This window comes from Mandrillus leucophaeus, unplaced genomic scaffold, assembly GCF_000951045.1.
Source record: "Mandrillus leucophaeus isolate KB7577 unplaced genomic scaffold, Mleu.le_1.0 Scaffold100, whole genome shotgun sequence".
Taxonomy (NCBI): domain Eukaryota; kingdom Metazoa; phylum Chordata; class Mammalia; order Primates; family Cercopithecidae; genus Mandrillus; species Mandrillus leucophaeus.
Window position 1 is genome coordinate 5,877,774 of NW_012098099.1, and position 8,726 is coordinate 5,886,499.

At 38.5% G+C, this 8,726-nt stretch overlaps 1 long non-coding RNA gene across 1 annotated transcript in view; it reads left to right on the plus strand.

The window, feature by feature from the left end:
- The window catches only part of LOC105534412, a 222,218-nt gene that overhangs the window by 45,511 nt on the left and 167,981 nt on the right, over positions 1-8,726 (plus strand). The window lies entirely within an intron of this gene.

Below are 8,726 nucleotides of genomic sequence, written 5' to 3' on the forward strand. Positions count from 1 at the left end.
TAAAAGAAATAATAAAGATCAGAGAGGAAATAGACAAAATTGAAATGAAACTAAAAGAAAGCATTGGGGAAACTTTCAAAGACAGGAGTGGGCAAAGATTTCTTGAGTAATACCCCATAGGTATGGGCAACCAAAGCAAAAACAAAATAGCATCACATCAAGTTAAAAAAGCTTTTGCACAACAAAGAAAACAATCAACTAAGTGAAGAGACAGCACACAGAATGGGAGACAATACTTGCAAACTACCCATCTGACAAGGGATTAATAGCAAGTATAAACAAAGAGCTCACACAACTCTTCGGGAAAAAAAATCTAGTAATCTAATTTTTAAAATGGGCCAAAGATCTGAATAGACATTTCTCAAAAGAAGACATAAAAATAGCAAACCGGCATATAAAAAGGTGCTCAACATCATTGATCACTGTAGAAATGCAAATCAAAACTGCAATGAGATATCATCTCATCCAAGTTAAAATGGCTTTTATCCAAAAGACAAGTGATAACAAATGCTAGCGAGGATGTGGAGAAAAGGGAATCCACTGCTATGGATGGGAATGTAAATTAGTACAACCACTATGGAGAACACTTTGGAGGTTCTTCAAAAAAAAACTAAAAATAGAGCTACCATATGATCCAGCAATCCCACTGCTGGGTATGCACCCAAAAGAAAGGAAATCAGCATGTTGAAGAGATATCTGCACTCCCATGTTTATTGCTTTACTATTCACAATAGCCAAGATTTGGAAGCAACCTAAGTGTCCATCGACAGATGAATGGATAAAGAAAATATAATACATACATACAATGGATTATTTACTCAGCCATAAAAAAAGAATAAACTTCTGTCATTTGCAGCAACACGGACGAAACTGGGGATCATTATGTTAAGTGAAATAAGCCAGGTGCAGAAATACAAACATTGCACATTCTTACTTATTTGTGGAGCTAAAAATTGAAACCATTGAACTCATGAGCATAGAGAGTAGAAGGATGTTTACCAGAGGCTGGGAAGGGCAGTGGGGAGGATGCTGGGGAGATGGCTAATGGGTATAAAAATATAGTTAGATAGAATGAGTAATATCTAGTATTTGATAGCACAACAGGGTGACTGCAGACAACAATTATTGTACATTTTTAAATAAAAGGGTATAGGTGGATTATCTGTAACATAAAGAAAGGTTAAATGCTTGAGAATGGATACCTCATTTACCCTCATGTGACTATCACATATTGTATGGTTGATCAAAACATCTCTTGGACCCCATAAATATATACATCTAAGATATACCCACAAAATTAAAAATTAAAAATTAATTAAACCTTGGAAAAATACACAAAAATACCCTTACAAATGCACTGCCATCACACAGTTTTAAATTAAACACTTTATTTTGAAATATTGGAGATTCACATGCTGTTTTAAGAAACAATACAGAGATCCCATATGTTCTTTACCTTGCTTCCAATTGTGACATCTTACAAAGCTATAGTACACTATTACAACCATAGTTTCCACACAGATGCAGTCAGGATACACGGCACTTTCCATCACTCCAGTATCTAATACTATGCTTTCATAACCACATTCACTTCTTTCTCATCCCAATCCCCTCTGTAATGCCTGGCAGCCACTCATCCGTTTCTATAATCTTGACAATTCAAGAACGGTATATTAATGGAATCGTGCAACATGTAACCTTTTGTGGTTGACTTTTTTTGTCTCGGCACAATTCTCTAGAGATTCATTCTAGTGTTTGGATGTGTTAATCATTTGTTTCTTTGTATTGCTCAGTAGTACTCCATGGTATGAATGTAACTCACATTTAAGATTTATACATTAAAGGATAACTGGATTGTTTCTAATTCAGGGCTGTTACAATAATGCTGCTATAAACATTCACGCACAGGTTTTAGTGTAAAAATAATTTTTATTTTTCTAGTATAAATGCCAAGGAATGCAATTGCTGGGTCATCTGTAGTTAAATGTTTATTTTAGAAAATTGTTTTCAGTGGGCTGTACCATCTTACATCCTGCAAGCAATGTATGAGTGATTCAGTTTTTCTGCATGCTTCCCAGCATTTGTTGTTGTGGCTACTTTTTATTTAAGTGACTCTGACAGGTGTGTATGATATCTCATTGTCATTTTTAATTTGCATTTCCCTAATTAGCAAGGGTGTTGAACATGTGTTTATATTTTATCTGTGTATCTTTTTTGGTGAAGTGTTTCTTCATATTTTTTTCTTCAATTTTTTAATTGGATTGGATTTTCTTTGTATTTTTAGCCCAATTACTCTTATTATTAACATCTTATATTAGTTTGACACATTTGTCACAATTAATAATCTAACATTGATACGTTGTGTTAACTAAAGCTTATATGTTCGTATGTTATTCAGATTCCCTTAGCTTCTACCTAACATCCTCTTTCTGTTCCACAATTCTACTCTTGACACCTACATTTACAGTAGTCCCCTCTCATCTGTGGGACACACTTTCCAAGACCCCCAGTGGATGCCTGGAACTGTTAATAGTGTCAACCCCATATGCACTAATTTTCCCTATACATACATAACTATGATAAATTATAATTTATAAATTGGACACAGATTAACACTAAGAACAAAAATTGCTTGTTTTTATCAGGTTGTTGACGATCAGATGGTTGCAGATGTGTGGTCTTATTTCTGAGTTCTCTATTCTGCTCCACTGGTCTATGTGAGAAAATACTAAGGCCATTAAAAAATTAGAAAATTTTAAATAATATTTGAGTATAATAAAATCAGAATATAAAAATGATTAATAAATTTGATTCTATACAATTTTAAAAATATTCTTTATTATAAAAACCAGCATAAGTGAAGTCAAAAGTAAACAAGAAACTGTGAAGGAATATTTTATAAATTAAATCAGAAACAAACGAGTAATTGACAAAATAAATAGTTTCTAAAAATCCAAAATATAAATTTTTCTAAACTTAATTGATTTTCTTCAGTAATATCTAAATTTTCCTACTACAGTAGGAAGTCAAAACAAGGGTAAGTCACGGTGCTAGTGGTAGATAATACTGAGAAACAGTGTGATAGTGATCCATAGTTAGGAACCAGGAAAAGTAAAGACAGATCCTGCTGTGCAAAGGCATGGTAATTCACATCACTCACAAGACACAGTATCAGCAATAAGGATGATAGATGACAGCTCAGGAGCATAGGAGAAGCAAAGGCGCCAGATCTCCCAGACAGGGCTGGCTTCACGGGCATGTGTATTCATTCTCACACTGCTATCAAGAAATGTGTGAGTGGGGTAATTTATAAAGAAAAGAGGTTTAATTGGCTCCTGGTTCTACAGGCTGTACAGGAATCATGGCTAGGGAGGCCTCAGGGAACTTTTACTCAAGGCAGAAGGCAAAGCTGGAGCAGGCATCTTCACATGGCCTGGAGCAGGAAGGGGTGGTGGGAGGTGCCACAGACTTTTAAACAACCAGATCTCGCAGGCACTCATTCGCTATCAGGAGACCAGCACTGAGGGGGAAATCTGCCCCCATGATCTAATCACCTTTCACTAGGCCCCATCTCCAACAATGGAGATGACAATTCCACATGAGATTTGGGTGGGGACACAGACCAAAACCATGTCAACGTGCAACCATTGCGGTTGCTCAGGGTCCCACTCAGAAGATTCCCATGCTTAGTGTGTGGCCACCACTTTGAGATTCTTAAGAATTTTAGTTTTTTAATAATTTGTGGTTTTTAAGTGAAGGCAAATGGGACCATGGGGCATACACCGAGGGGTTCAAGTTCAGACTTGTGTGCAGTGTGGATTCTTACCACCTTCCCACTCTCCCTCCCCACCTCCCACTTCCCCCATATGGATTCTCAGACTCCTGTCCCTCCAACTCTTAGCATTCTAATTACACCTGGCTTTCTCCTCCTTGCCCTGACTGCTGCCACCCTCCTTCCCCTGTTGGGCTCTGGGCACTGGTATAAAAATGATTGGGGTCAGCTGTGTGTGCCCCATGGCATCTCAGTGTGGATATAGAGGTGCTGTCCCTGCTGCCACTTCTCCCGTGGTGTGTCTGAACAGCCAGAGGTCATGTCTTGGCTAAAGCCCCCTCTCACCTATCCCTAATCCAAGTACCAAGCACATCATAGCATGGAGATCTTTGGGTGTTGCCAATATTCTATGGATTGGTGTGGCATGTTGTGGGAAGGAGAGGGACCTGGATGTACGTCCCTAGACCCCACCATAGGCCAAGGCATGGCACACTGGTCCAGCTGTAGGCAAGAGGGGGAATCTGGGAGCCATCAGACCTGAGTGAGGGCACAGGTGTCCCACATTATGTGGTGGGGCCCACAGGCAACTGGGAGGGACTATATACACCCTGAGAGAAACCTTGTGCCCAGTGGCACCTCCTTGACAGCCTCCATACCTAGGAGACCCTTTCTTCCTATTTCCAACCTCCTTAAACCTGACATATGTTTGTCTTTTCTGGCCAGTTTAAAGCATCTTCCAGTGACGAGCCAGGATGATAGCATTATTTGGGATTATTTTTATAGTTCCAGCTATGGGTTAATGTGTAAATATTTGCATTTAAAATGGGCATCATGCAATATAAAGATGTATACTTAAGTTCATGCTAATAATTAAAACTTCTGACTTTCTTTTGCTTAAATGACTTTAAATAGCATGTAGAAACACCATGACGGACTACAGAAGAAAGAAAAATGCTTCATGTATACTTTAATGACACTTTACTCACCCTGATATTTGAACAGAGGGCCCTACATTTTCATTTTGCCCTAAATCCTAAAAATTATGCAGCCATCCCTGTTCCCAGGCTCTTGATAAATCCACAGACAGACCTGCCTGGATGGAAGGGGATGGACATGAGGCAAGAGCACCATAGAATAGAAAATCCTGTCCCAACCTCTTTACGTATTTATCAGCCACCCAAAGGGAGTAGGAACACCCTTTTAAATGTATGTAACAGGAATGTAGCATGAGGCTTTTAACCCACAAAGCAGTCCCAATGGTTAACGGTTCATGACCAAGAGGTTTCATCTCCTCAATGCCAAGAGCCCTCAGGTATGAACAAAACTGTATATAGTTCAGTCTCAGATCCAGATCAGTAGAGTCAAAGAAGACATGGGAATTTTGATAAAATCTGACAGGTCCAGAATAGTTCCCAACAGTTGTTTGTATGGGCTCTGATATGCTTTGGCTGTGTTCCCACCCCAATCTCATCCTGAATTGTAGCTCCCATAATTCCCACGTGTTGTGGGAGGGACCCAGTAGGAGGTAATTGAATCATGGGGGCAGGTCTTTCCCGTGCTGTTCTTGTGATAGTGAATAAGTCTCACAAAATCTGATGGTTTTATAAATGGGAGTTCCCCCGCACAAGCTCTCTTGCCTGCCACCATGTAAGATGTGACTTTCTTCTTTGTCTTCTGCCATAATTGTTAAACCTCCCCAGCCATGTGGAATTGTGAGTCCATTAAATCCCTTTTTTCTTTATGAATTACCCAGTCTCAAGTATGTCTTTATTAGCAGCATGAGAACTAATTAACACAGGCTCCTTGAGAAAGTTTGATGCTGGGACATCAAAAAGTTTGGCTTTATTCCAAACCATGGTTACCAAAGACACAAGCCACTGGTTGGTTTACTGACTGGTTAGACCCTCAGTAAGTCAGACCATAACTAACTTTATTTTAATGATTCAAGGTCATCATTATTAAAGCAAATATGTGACGTGAGAAGCTAAATGAGATATAAATTTATGACTTTTCTTAAAGAGAACCAGCATTTAATAGTAAATCCTATATTTAGAATAAGTCTCTAGCAAGACCCTGAAGCAGGCCCAGGGTTCTCACTCTTGGGTATTTGGGGCAGAAGACCACTGTGTTTTACTAAGGGATACTAGGGAGGAGTCTCTTCAAAGAAGGGAGGGCTCAAGATCTTTATTTTCAAGCTCCAAGTTAATTAAACACATCCATTGGACTGAGTGATCCTGATGGAGGCCACCCGGAAGAAGGCACTGGGGTCTCCAAAAGGAAATAGATCGTTAAGTGGGGGACATCTTGATTTGGGGCTCCAGGCTCTACACCAAGATCAAATCTATTGTAGGAAGAGCTGGTTTGGAGCCTGTTTTTGGCTCAGGTCATGTCCCTTCTGAATCTAGCTGCCTGGATGCTGTGAATTTGCCTGGAAGAATACCCACATGTCCACAGGTTGAAAGAGCTGCATTACTGCAGAACTGGAGCACTGGGAACCCGGGTTTACCCTGGCATGAAGCACCCATAGCTGAGAGTGATGCTAAGGAGACAGACATTTTCTCCTGTATCCTGAGGAAACACTGTTATTTTGGATGGTGACCATGGCCCTCTGTGTTTCAGCAGTTGACTGCATCTTGATTTGAGCCTCTGGACTTCCTATTGTTGCTGCATCAATGTGTGGCTGTAACAGTAGCAGCAGCTGTTGATAATGGTCCCTTTGGGCAGACTGACCAGACATTCCAGTATCTTCAACAGGAGTGTTACTGACAAGATCTGTTGCTTTTAGACTAAGTAATCACCCCTGGGATTCTTTGCCCTGATATGGGTAAAGGAGACTGAAAGAGAAAAATAGATTTTCATAATCAGCAAGATAGGGACCTGGAATTATTATAATATGAACTTGAAATGTGAATTTTTCATTATAAATTGGTGAATCAAGATGTGCCACTTAAATATAATGTTGTATTGTATTAGTTTCCTCTTCCTGTTTAACAAATCAGTATACATTTCGTGGCTTAAAATAACACCAATTAATTTTTTCATGGTTTTGAAGTTCAGAGTCCTGAAATCAAGGTGTTGGTCAGGCTGGAATCTTTCTGAAGGCTGTATGGGAGAAGCCATTTCCATGCTTTTTTCCACCTTCTAGAGGCCACCTGCATTCCTTGGTTTGTGGCTTCTTCCTTAATACTCAAAGCCAGCAGTGTAGCATCTTCAAATCTCTCTTTTCCATCCTCACGTCTCCTTCTCTAACTCTTCTGCCTCCCTCTTGGTGAAGACCCCTGTGATTTCTTTGGGCCCACCAAGCAAATCCAAAACATTATCCTCATCTCAAAATCTTTAATTTAATCACCCTTCAAAGTCTTTTTTTCCATGTAAGGTAACATATTCAGAAATTCTGGAAATTTAGATATGGACATCTTTTGGGGACCATTCTCCAACTTACCACAAAATGATGACACTCTTTATTCCACTTGTAAGTGAGGGACTGAGCATTTGCCTCACACTAAATGCCCTGAGGTTGCTCTGGTGTGAGAGCATCTATGTCTCTCATTCATTTTTCATTCTGCTTTTACTGCTTAGCATACCTCTCTCCCTTTAAGGCTGTTGATGTTTATTTCTTGTTGCTTCCAGCTATGTCATTCCTAAATTGCTGCTGTTAGAGAAATCAGACAGCAAAGTTTGTTGGTTGCATGACTATAATAAATGAAAATAGATTTTTAAATGTAGGTCTGAAAGACATACCTGTCAACCAGGAGGGGCACATCTTGTATGTGTAGCTTACTTGATATGGAGTATTCAAATGGAAAATAGCAAAATTCCTGAGCTACTGTAATTAAGGGATGTTTAAAAGTATACAAATTGACATCAAGACATTTCCCCAATTTATAGCTTTTATCATATTGCCTTGATGTTTTTTCTGGCATCTTTTAAATATTTATTTACTAGCAATTATGTAATCAGCATTTTGATGTTTCTGTTTCAATAGGAAATCAAGGTCTCTTAGCCCTTTTTCCATATTGTGATTGGTAATAATGTCTATTAATGTCCACTATGCAAGCTGCAAATTGTAAGATGTGTCTGTCTACATTTTATTTTTTACCTCCTTCTCCTAGTTATTATAATTGGGATAAATGAGGATTTTAGATACAGATTGCCCTTACTAATAATCGCAATAATTAAATGTGTTACTTTTCAAAAATTATTTTGACATTTTGCCAGCCTTTATGCTGTATTAAAGCTATTAAAAAGAGAACATGGCTATTTAGTCTAGATTGTGGTGGTAGAAACAGAGAACGCACACCAAAGTATGTTTTGTTAGTCTGTTTGTTTGCTTTAAAGTAATATACTGTTTTTAATTTTTTTAACATCTTAGTTTTAAAGAAGCCAACTAAGTCATGCTTCTTATGGAGGAAAACTTATTAATAACAATTATTTGGACATTGTTATGGTTTGAATGTCCCCTCCAAAGCTCATGTTGAAATTTAAGTATCATCCTAAGGTTATTAAGAGGTAGGATCTTTCAGAGGTGATCAGGTAATAAGGGCTCTGCCTTTATAAATGGATTAACATTGTTATTATAGGAATGGGTTAGTTATGGGAGTTCAGCCACCTTTTTCTCTCTGTCTCATGTGCTTACTTCTACAATCCACCTTTCTGCCATGGAATAACCTCACCAGATGCTGGCACCATGCTCTTGAACTCTCCACCCTCCAGAACCATGAGCCAAATAAACTTCTGTTTTTTAATTAATTACCAAGTGTCTGGTGTTCTTTTGTAGCAGCAGAAAACAGACTAAGACAGACATTAACTACAGGCTTAAGCAGTTTCATAATTTTATATCTGTATGTTTCTAGCACATCTTCACTTTTCCAGGGTTAATTATTTTATCTATTTATTTATTTCAGATGGCTCAATCACCTGTCTCACTGATATGCAAGACAGTTCTTGCATATCT